The sequence below is a fragment of the Arachis ipaensis genome, chromosome B07, assembly GCF_000816755.2.
Source record: "Arachis ipaensis cultivar K30076 chromosome B07, Araip1.1, whole genome shotgun sequence".
Classification (NCBI taxonomy): Eukaryota; Viridiplantae; Streptophyta; class Magnoliopsida; order Fabales; family Fabaceae; genus Arachis; species Arachis ipaensis.
In genome coordinates, this window is record NC_029791.2 from 39,166,233 (window position 1) to 39,178,455 (window position 12,223).

The following is a 12,223-nucleotide window of genomic DNA, read 5'->3' on the forward strand; positions in this document are numbered from 1 at the left end:
TTTCGTGCACCATGCTGTTTTTGATGCTGTTTTTTATTTTGCTTTAATTCTGCAGCTGTTTTTATGACTTCACATGATCATCAACCTAAAGAAAACATAAAATAACAATGGAAAACAAATGTCTACAAAATTAAACATAATTAAATAACATTGGGTTGCCTCCCAATAAGCACTTCTTTAATGTCAATAGCTTGACAGTGAGCTCTTAGAGAGCTTCACAGAGACTCAGAGCTTAATGGTGGCCTCCCAACACCAAACTTAGAAGTTGAGTGTGGGGGCTCTGTTTGACTTTGTGTTGAGAGAAGCTTTTCATGCTTCCTCTCCATGGTTACAGAAGAAGATCCTTGAGCCTTAAACATAAGGTAGTCCTCATTCAATTGAAGGACTAACTCTCCTCTATCCACATCAATCACTACCCTTGCTGTGGCTAGGAAGGGTCTTCCAAGGATAATGGATTCATCCTCATCCTTTCCAGTGTCTAGGATTATGAAATCAGCAAGGATGTAAAAGCCTTCAACCTTTACTAAGACATCCTCCACAAGTCCATAAGCATGTTTCATTGATTTGTCTGCCATCTCTAGTGAGATTCTTGCAGCTTGCACCTTAAATATCCCTAGTTTCTCCATTACAGAGAGTGGTATGAGGTTTATTCCTGACCCCAGGTTACACAGAGCTTTCTTAAAGGTCATGGTGCCTATGGTACAGGGTATTAAGAACTTTCTGGGATCCGGTTTCTTCTGAGGTAATTTCAGTTGAACCAAAGCATTCGATTCATTGATGAGCAATGGAGGTTCAACCTCCCAAGTCTCATTACCAAATAACTTGGCATTCAGCTTCATGATTGCTCCTAGATACTGAGTAACTTTTTCTTCAACAATATCTTCATCCTCTTCAGAGGAGAAATACTCATCAGAGCTCATGAATGGCAACAGTAAGTCCAGTGGAATCTCTATGGTCTCTGTATGAGCCTCGGATTTCTTTGGTTCCTCATTAGGGAACTCCCTAGTGGTCAGTGGACGTCCATTGAGGTCTTCCTCACTGAAAATCACTGCATCTTCCTCCTCTATAGGTTCGGCCATTTTGGCTATAGTTATGGCCTTGCACTCTCTTTTGGGATTCTCTTCTGTATTGCTTGGGAGAGTACTAGGAGGAGTTTCAGCAACTCTTTTACTCAGCTGACCCACTTGTGCCTCCAAATTTCTGATGGAGGACCATGTTTCAGTCATGAAACTGAGAGTGGTCTTAGATAGATCAGAGACTATGGTTGCTAAGTCAGAGAGGCTCTTCTTAGAATTCTCTATCTGTTTCTCAGAAGATGATGGAAAAGGCTTGCTATTGCCAAACCTATTTCTCCTACCATTATTATTATTGAAGCCTTGTTGAGGCTTCTGTTGATCCTTCCATGAAGGATTATAGGTGTTTCCATAGGATTCTCCCATGTAATTCACCTCTTCCATTGTAGGATTCTCAGGGTTATAAGCTTCTTCTTCAGAGGAAGCTTCTTTAGTACTGCCGGATGCAGCTTGCATTCCAGTCAGATTCTGAGAAATCATATTGACTTGCTGAGTCAATATTTTAATCTGAGCCAATATTACATTCAGATTATCAATCTCAAGAACTCCTTTCTTCTGAGTCATCCCATTATTCACAGGATTTCTTTCAGAAGTATACATGAACTGGTTATTTGCAACCATTTTAATGAGTTCCTGGGCTTCTGCAGGCGTTTTCTTCAGATGAAGAGATCCACCAGCAGAGTGGTCCAATGACATCTTGGACAATTCAAACAGACCATCATAGAATATACATAAGATGCTCCATTCTGAAAGCATGTCAGAAGGACACCTTTTGATCAATTGCTTGTATCTTTCCCAAGCTTCATAGAGGGATTCACCTTCCTTCTGTCTGAAGGTTTGGACTTCCACTCTCAGCTTGCTCAACTTTTGAGGTGGAAAAAATTTGGCCAAGAAAGCATTGACCAACTTTTTCCAAGAGTTTAGGCTTTCTTTAGGTTGTGAGTCCAACCATATCCTAGCCCTGTCTCTTACAGCAAAGGGGAAAAGTATAAGTCTGTAGACCTCGGGATTAACCCCATTGGTCTTAACAGTGTCACAGATTTGCAAGAATTCAGCTAAAAACTGATGAGGATCTTCCAGTGGAAGTCCATGAAACTTGCAATTCTGCTGCATTAGAGAAACTAATTGAGGCTTAAGCTCAAAATTGTTTGCTCCAATTACAGGAATTGAGATGCTTCTTCCATAGAAGTCAGAAGTTGGTGCAATAAAGTCACCAAGCACCTTCCTTGCATTCCCACCATTGTTATTGGGTTCGGCTGCCATGTCTACTTCTTTTTCTAAAATTTCTGTAAGGTCCTTTCCAGAGTGTTGTGCTTTAGCTTCTCTTAGCTTCCTCTTTAGAGTTCTTTCAGGTTTCGGATCAGCTTCAACAAGAATATTCTTATCCTTGTTCTTGCTCATATGAAAAAGAAGAGAATAAAGAGAGAAGAGGAATCCTCTATGTCACAGTATAGAGATTCTTTTAGTATAAGAATAGAAGAATAGAAGAATGAGGTAGAGAGAGAATAAGAAGAATTCGAACACAGAGAGAGGGAGGGATTCGAATTATGAGTAGAAGAGAAGTGTTAGTAAATAATTAATTAGAATTTAAAACAATTAGTTAATTAAAAAGAATTTTAAAAAATTTGTTAGTGGTTTTGGAAAATTAGAGAGAGAGAAAAGTAGTTAGGTGGTTTGAAAAAGATAAGAAATAGTAAACTTTTTAAAATTAAAACAAACAAATCAAGTAATTAGTTGAAAAGGTTTGAAAGTCAAATTTTTTAAAAGATAAAAAGTTAGAAAAAGATTTTGAAATTAAATTTTGAAAAAGATATGATTGAAATTTATTTTGAAAAAGATTTGAAAAAAAAAATTTAAAAAGATTTGATTTTGAAAATTAAAGTTGATGACTTGACTAACAAGAAACTAAAAGATATGATTCTAGGATTTAAAGATTGAACCTTTCTTTACAGGAAAGTAACAAACTTGAAATTTTTGAATCAAAACATTAAATGTTAGCAATAATTTCGAAAATTATGAAATAGAATTAAGAGAAAGATTTTGAAAACTTTATTTTGAAGAATTTTCGAAAAACATGAAAGAAAAATGTAAAAGATTTGATTTTGAAAAAGATTTGAAAAGATAGAATTTTTAAATTGAAATTTTGACTTGACTAACAAGAAACAACTAAATTTTGAAAATTTTTGACTAAGTCAACCCAAAATTTCGAAATTTATGAGTGAAGTAAGGGAAAGATATTATTTTTTATTTTTTTTGAATTAATGAAGAAAGAGAAAAACAACAAAATGACACAAGTAATAAGAAATTAAAATCAAAACAACTAATGCATGCAAGAATACTTTGAATGTCAAGATGAACACCAAGAACACTTTGAAGATCATGATGAACATCAAGAACATACTTTTGAAAATTTTTAAGAAAAGACACACATGCAAGACACCAAACTTAAAAACTTTTAATGTTTAGACACTATGAATTCGAAAATGCATATGAAAAACAAGAAAAGACACAAAAAAAGAAAAATTAAAGATCAAACAAGGAAAATCATCAAGAACAACTTGAAGATCAAGAACATATGATGAATTTTTTAAAATTCAAGAAAAATTAAAAATATGTAATTGACACCAAATTTAAAATTTGACACAAGACTCAAACAAGAAACATAAAATTTTTTTGGTTTTATGATTTTATTAATTTTTTTTGTATTTTTTTCGAAATTATTTTGGAAAAAGAGAAATAAGAAATTCAAAATTTTTAATAAGAATTCCAGGATTCATGCAATGTTAGTCGAAAGCTTCGGTCCAAAAGAATTAGACATGGCCAAATGGCTAGCCAAGCTTTAGCATAACAAATACAGACATGTCCTTTCTACAATGGAAAGTGGAAACCTCGGTCCAAAAGATTAGACATGGCTTAACAGCCAGCCAGGCTTCAACATATCTCAAGAAGTTCTAGAATTCATTCTTAAAAATTCTGAAGAACACAATTTTTTTTGAATTTTTCGAAATTAAAAATAAAAAGCTTAAACATAAAATAAAATTACCTAATCTAAGAAACAAGATGAACTGTCAGTTGTCCAAACTCGAACAATCCCTGGCAACAGCGCCAAAAACTTGGTGCACGAAATTGTGATTCACACTTTTCACAACTCCGCACAACTAACCAGCAAGTGCACTGGGTCGTCCAAGTAATACCTTACGTGAGTAAGGGTCGATCCCACGGAGATTGTCGGCTTGAAGCAAGCTATGGTCATCTTGTAAATCTTAGTCAAGAGGATTCAAATGGTTATGAGGTTTTGATAATTAAAAGATAAATAAAACATAAAATAAAATAAAGATACTTATGTAATTCATTGGGGGAAATTTCAGATAAGCGTTTGGAGATGCTTCGTTGCTTCTGAACCTCTGCTTTTCTATTGCCTTCTTCCAATCATGCGTGCTCCCTTCCATGGCAAGCTGTATGATCTTCTCGAATGAAAAATACCAGGTACAGCCTCTGCACGGCTAATCAACTATCGGATTTCTTGTCTCGGATGAAAAATACCAGGTACAGCTACCGCACGGCTAATCCTCTGTCGGTTTTCACTAGCGTCGGAATAGGATCTCTCTATCCTTTTGCACACTGTCACTGCACCCAACATTCGCAAGTTTGAAGCTCGTCACAGTCATCCCTTTTCAGATCCTACTCGGAATACCACAGACAAGGTTTAGACTTTCTGAATCTCAGGAATGCTGCCAATGGTTCTAGCCTATACCACGAAGGTTCTAATCTTAGATTCGGATGCTCTGTTGTCAGGAGAGACGATGCAAATCACGGATCAGAGACCCAAGAGAATATACTCCGGCTGTCATCCAATGACTACGTTGAACATCATGTAGACCGCTTGTGGTTGTCAGGCACGCGGATCTTGGCCAAGCGAGTAACGAAGATAGTGGGTGATTGTCACGGGTCACCCCTTCATTCTGACTTAACTGAATTAAGTACAAGAGTTTATCTTGGAGAAGAAGTAGGCATGAATTGAAAGAAAAATAATAGTACTTGCATTAATTCATGAAGAACAGCAGAGCTCCGCACCTTAATCTATGGGGTGTAGAAACTCCACCGTTGAAAATACATAAGAGAAAAAGGTCTAGGCATGGCCGAATGGCCAGCCTCCAAAAGGTAACATAAAAGTGAAGAGAGGGTTCCAACCATCCGAATACAACTAGTAAAAGTCCTATTTATACTAAACTAGTTACTAGGGATTACAGAAAATAAGTAACTAAGTGCAGATAGTGCAGAAATCCACTTCCGGGGCCCACTTGGTGTGTGCTTGGGCTGAACATTGAGCTTTACACATACATAGGCCATTTCTAGAGTTAAACACCAGCTTGGATGCCAGTTTGGGTGTTTAACTCCAATTCTGGTGCCAGTTCTGGCATTTTACGCCAGAAAAAGGTCTCTGGTGGGCGTTTAGACGCCAGTTTGGGCCATCAAATCTTGGGCAAAGTATAGACTATTATAAATTACTGGAAAGCCCAAGATGTCTACTTTCCAACGTAATTGAGAGCGCGCCAATTGGGTTTCTATAGCTCTAGAAAATCCAGTTCGAGTGCAGGAGGGTCAGAATCCAACAACATCTGCAGTCCTTTCTCAACCTCTGAATCAGATTTTTGCTCAGGTCCCTCAATTTCAGCCAGAAAATACCTGAAATTATAGAAAAACACACAAACTCATAGTAAAGTCCAGAAATGTGATTTTTGCATAAAAACTAATAAAAATATAATAAAAAGTAAATAAAACATACTAAAAACTATGTAAAAACAATGCTAAAAAGGGTATAAATTATCCTCTCATTACTTAACGTTAGCGTTCATTCATTTAACGCCTTGATTCATTCATTCATTTAACGTTAGCGTTCATTCATTGGAATTAATAATTAAATGTTTCATGCATGCATGCTTTCGTTTACTTTATTATATTACTTAGTAATGCATGATTTGCCAATTGGCATTAGTAATAAATGTTTCATGCATGCATGCTTTAATTATCAATTCATGATAATGCATGCATAAGGCATTAATAATTAAATGCATGCATAAGGTATTAATGCATATGTATCATGTTACTAATGCCAGGGCTTCATGGTCATGAGCGTGGCCTAAGATTCCAAAGCGTGCTCAAATTTTAAAGTGTGCCCCAAAATTCTTCTTTTCTCTTTTTGGGCTTTATTTGTGCTTTTTTGCTTCTTTTTCCACTTATTTCCTACAAGATTTATAAAATCAAAAGATCAAAGAAATATACCATTTAAGCACAAAAGTATTCAATATTTAAGCACTAATAATCAATTTCTTGTATGAAAAAGCATAAAAAAACATGACATAATGACATGTCATCACAACACCAAACTTAAACCTTAAGAAAAGAATCATGCAATAAAGATTGACAGTCCAAGGTAAGAAGAATAGCAATTCAATGTTCATGGTTGGCTAGTTTTCTATGCATGCTACAATCACAAAAAAAATGTAAATGATTGATGCTTCTATCTAGCTCATTTTATGAAATCTTTTCCTTATGTTTCTTCTTTGAAACAAGCTTTTCATTCTCTTATTAGCTTCTCCTTTTGGGTGCTTTGCCCCATGAGTTGATAACAAAGCTACGACTCTAAATGCTTTGTTTTCAAGTATTACAACTTGATACACAAGCACCACAAGCATTTAATTAGAGGACTTCTTTAAGCTCATTTGTTTCTTTTCTTTACTCTCTAATTATTGATGCTCAGAGCCTTGAGCCTTGAGGGAGTGCTTTTGCAGTTGAGCCTAACCTTAACTCTAAGTGTTTTGTTTTCAAGATTTTTGCTTGATACATAAATACCACAAGTACTTAACAAATGAATTGTCATTGGTACTTAGAGCCTTCAACTTTCTCATTCTTTCCCTTTTTCTTTTCTTGCCTTAACTTGCAATTGCTTCTTCAAGGTTTTCATGATTTCAAAAATTTCATAAAATGTCCTAGATGAAAACTTCAATTAAATAAAATATAATGCAATTGAGCAATAATTAATCATACTAGCCTTCCAATACTTGTATGCCCATGCTAAATTCTTCTTTAATTCCTTATTTGTTTATGATCATGATGATTTATTATTTTTGAACTCACAAAATTCAAGATGGTAATCATAGTGTCACAGCAAGATGTTACAAATCAAAATTCAGGCTATGCTTATTCATACACACATGTGCATACAGAGAAGATAAAGACAATCATGCAATTTACAGTGCTGGAAGTAAGTAGGAGGAGAAAGGAGCGTTACCACCTTGTAGTTCATCTTCCTTGTTGTTGTCCCTTTCCTCCTATTCTTCCCCTCCGCCACACTTAGAATGCTTTCTCATCCTTAAGCAACAATTAGAACAATAGTGGTGGGGTCTAAAATGGATCATGAGTGTCTTACACAATGAAATGTTAGTAGTACATGTGTTTTAAGCAAGAAAAATTAAAGATAACCATGAAGGCACAGAGAAACAGAGACATTGTGATTGCAAAAATAAGAGGGTGTGCATGATACATTGCATAAAGAATGAGTGGCATACCAAACTTAGTGTGACACTTTCACTTGGAATTGATGCAAGTATCCAGTAAAGATTAGAAGCAAATTTTGTTGCATAGTAACACCAAACTTAGAATGCAATCCTATGTCAATTTATTTGAACTAAAACTAAACAAAGGGAACTATTATATGTTAAATACAATCACCAAGCAAAGAATCTGTTATGAATAAGGATTTCTTGGTGAGGTATTTAACAAAAACAGTTAAGGTGCAAAATAAATGAAAGCATAAAAAAACAAAGAATTGACTAAAACAAAGATAACAATAAAAATGTTAAACCAAAAGAAAGATAACTTTGCAGAGGCATTATGATTATGAAGACAAGTGGTGTTGCTGAATGACTTGCATAGAGAATTAAGTGGCACACCAAACTTAGAAACTTAGTGTGACAATTTTAATTTAGAATTGATGCAATCATCCATAGAGATTGAAAACAGATTGTTGCAGGGCAACACCAAACTTAGAATGTAATCATATGCCAATTTATTGAAATTTAAACAAAGTAAAGAAAGAAAATAAACCAAGCAGATAAATGAAATGTTACGTAAGGTTGGGTTGCCTCCCAACAAGCGCTCTTTTAATGTCATTAGCTTGACATGTTATTCTTCACTTTCTTTCTCTTCTTCCAGTTTGTTAAGAGGAATGACCTCAAGGGGAGAGATGAACCAGCTAGTGTCCCCTGTTTTGGTCTCTCCTCAGCAAGCTTTCTCTTGTAAGTTGCTTGTTTGAGCTTGCTTGCTGGATCAGGGGTAGGATTGTTTGCAATTGACCTTTTCTTGAATGTTGTCATTGGTATCTTGGTCACAATCCTCTTCTCGGTGCTCTTGTTAGTTGCCTTCACTCCTTGGATATCAAGACTTGGTGGTTGTGTGATTGTTGGAATATTTTCTTCATCAAGAGCCTCTTGAATTGGTGGTTCCATGAGCCCTTCCTCTATGCACTTCTCTGCTTCAATTGAGTGTGAACTTCCTTGATTGTCTTCCTCACTTTCTTGTTCTTCTACTTCCTCTTTTGCACTCAATATTTGATTTAATAGCACTTTTATGGAGGAGGTTTGTTGATCTTCCCAAGATTTCTTCATCTCCTCTTCATATCTTTCAATCATGGATTCAAGTGCTGAGACATTTTAGTTCAGGGAAGTTTGTGAGGGTTGTGAGTTTTCATGTTCCCTTTTCATCTCAAGTGACATTTGTAGATATGCAACCTCAGGTTCAATTACCTCCACTACCTCTTCCTTCTTTACTAAAAATTCACTTGACACAGAGACCTCTTCTTCTTGTTCTTCTATTTCCTCCTTCACATCCACCAATTGGTCTTCATCTTCCTTGTTTAGCAGTTCTGAGTGTTTCCTCATTTTTTCCAAGTGCTCATCCATCCTTTGGAGGAGGATTTCTTGTTCTCTCCAGGATTGTTCTTGCCTTTCCAACAATTCCCTGGACTTTTGAAGGGATCTTCAGATACTAGCTCAAAAGATGAAGGTTGAGAGAAATTTTGTGGATATGGATGTGTTGTGGTGAGGTTATTTTGAGTGGCATGGAATGAATCTTGTGAGTTATGAGATGAGTTTTGTGACTGTTGAGATGATTTTTCTGTGTAGTGGAATGAATTTTGTGGTTGGTGAAATGAGTTGTACAGATCTTGAGGGAGGCTTTGTGTTGAGACAAAATCAAGTGATGAAAAATTTTCAAGTGGAGAATTGAGAGGTGAGGTTGGACAATTTAGCATGAATGAATTGAAGATTTGCTCAAGTGATGATGGCTCTTGATTAATGGAGTATGACACATTGAGTGCTCTCTGATTTTGATCCTCCCAAGCACAACTTGAAGAATTGTTGAACTCATCACAGTGTGGATCATCTTGTAGCATTGGGGGACAATTTTGCATAAATTTATTGAAAGCACACTCCAGTAATAATTTCTCTTGATGAGTGTCATATGGAGCATTAAAATTTCCTTCCCAGCCATAGTTTGTGTCAGTGTCATAACAGTGTGATTCACTTTGTGGCTCTGGGAGGAAATTCATTTCAATTGATTGTTCACACTCTTGTTGATATGCCCAGTCACTATGAGGGTAATGACATAAATCATCTTGTGGTTCTAGATCATATCTCATGTGAATTGCTTCATCATCTATCATTTCTTGGTGATATTCCCAGCCACCATTAGAATAATAACTTGAATCATTTTGTGGTGGTGGGAAATATCTCATATGATTCTCTTGCTCATCTTGTGGTTTTGAAGCATATCTCCATTGATTGGAGTGCTCAGAATTTGTATTTTCTTGGTGATATTCCCAGCCACCATTAGAGATTGGTGATGGTGGGTAATATCCCATGAAATTTGTTTGATCATAAGATGAATTGAACTCTATTTGAATTTTGTAATACACATCACCAATGAAAATTGAAATTCATGTCACAGATGAGAATTTCTTAGTGAGGCAATAACTCAAACACCTTGCTATCAACTTAAAACAGAAAATTAAAAGAACAAAAACAAAGAAAATGCTTAATCTAGACCTCTCACCCACTTAATCATTGTCGATCTATATCAATCCCCGGCAACGGCGCCAAAAACTTGATGAGAGAAAAACGATTCCACACAAACTCACCGGCAAGTGTACCGGGTCGTATCAAGTAGTAATAACTCACAAGAGTGAGGTCGATCCCACAGGGATTGATGGATCAAGCAACTTTAGTGAGTGATCGGTTTAGTCAAGCAGACAGTGATGAATTGAATGAAAATTAGATAACATAATGTAAATTGTAGGGAATTTAAATTGCAGAAAGTAAAGTGACTAAATCTTAAAGAGCAAGAAACGTAAATTGCATCAAATGTAAAGGGAAATGGGTGCTGGAAATTAAAGAGGCAGTAAATCAAAAACTCAAGACAACTGCAGGAATTGTAAATTGCATGAAAAGTAATTTCAGATCACAGCAAGCTCAAATGTAAAGTTACAGAATGTAGACTTATAGAAAAGTAAATCAAGCTCAAGGGAAATAGAAATGTGAAAGTGCAGAAGAACAGAATTGCAGTAAGATGTAAATTGCATAAACTAAATTGAATTCAATACTTGAAATGTAAAGTGCAGAAAAATAAATGTGTATCAAAGAGAGTCATCTATTCTAATCCTACTCCTACTCCTATTGCTCTCTAGCAGAGCCTGCCTAACTCCTAATGAAATGAAACTGATGCCTTTATATAGGCTTTACAAAATGAAAATGAAATTGAAATTGAAAACAAATTACAATTCAAATGAAATTCCTAATCTAACTGTTTCTTGTGTCTTTGAGTCATGTCAATGGGCTTTGCTTGCTTTGGGGCTTTTGCTGGTTTGGCCTTGTAGAAGTGGGTCAGGATGCATGCTTAATTGATGCTCTCAGTGGAGCGTTCAGTTGGCAAAGTGAACACCCCGTTCACTCCTTCAGCATGCCTTTGGTGCGCATGTTGCCTCCCCTAGCGCTCAATTATTGAACACCACGCTCACTCTTTGAGCGCTGGCTTCTTTGGCGCGCCTTCCTCACTTGGCGCTCGCTATTTAAGCGCTCAGTTGCTTTGTTGAGCGCTACCCTTAGTGCGCTTGTTTCCTTGCCCAACGTTCACTTAGTGAGCGCTATGCTGAGTATTTGAGCGCTCCTAGTGTGTATAGCCAACACGAGCTTCCTCTCCCAACTTGAAATTCACACAAAAGGTAAGAAAGTGAATGCCACGTTCACTTCCAAAGTGAACGCTCATTGTTTAATGAATGCTAGTGCTCTCTTGCTTAATGAACGTTGCTTCCTTGCTTTAACTTTGCTTTTATTTCATTCATTTGGAATTAATAATTAAATGCATGCATGCTTTAATTATATTACTTAGTAATGCCAACGTAAAGCTTTATTCGTTCATTTTCCAATTGGGCATTACTAATAAAGGGTTCATGCATGCTTTCATTGGCTTTAATTAATAATGCCAATTACTTAACGTTAGCGTTCATTCATTTAACGCCTTGGTTCATTCATTCATTTAACGTTAGCGTTCATTCATTGGCATTAATAATTAAATGTTTCATGCATGCATGCTTTCATTTACTTTATTATATTACTTAGTAATGCATGATTTGCCAATTGGCATTAATAATAAATGTTTCATGCATGCATGCTTTAATTATCAATTCATGATAATGCATGCATAAGGCATTAATAATTAAATGCATGCATGCTTTAGTTATTAATTCATGATAATGCATGCATAAGGCATTAATGCATATGTATCATGTTACTAATGCCAGGGCTTCATGGTCATGGGCCACACTTTTAAAAGTGTGGCCTAAGATTCCAAAGCGTGCTCAAACTTCAAAGTGTGCCCCAAAATTTTTCTTTTCTCTTTTTGGGCTTAATTTGTGCTTTTTTGCTTCTTTTTCTACTTATTTCCTACAAGATTTATAAAATCAAAAGATCAAAGAAATATACCATTTAAGCACAATAGCATTCAATATTTAAGCACTAATCATCAATTTCTTGCATGAAAAAATATAAAAAAAAAAAAAAAAGACATGATGACATGTCATCAATCATATCCACTAT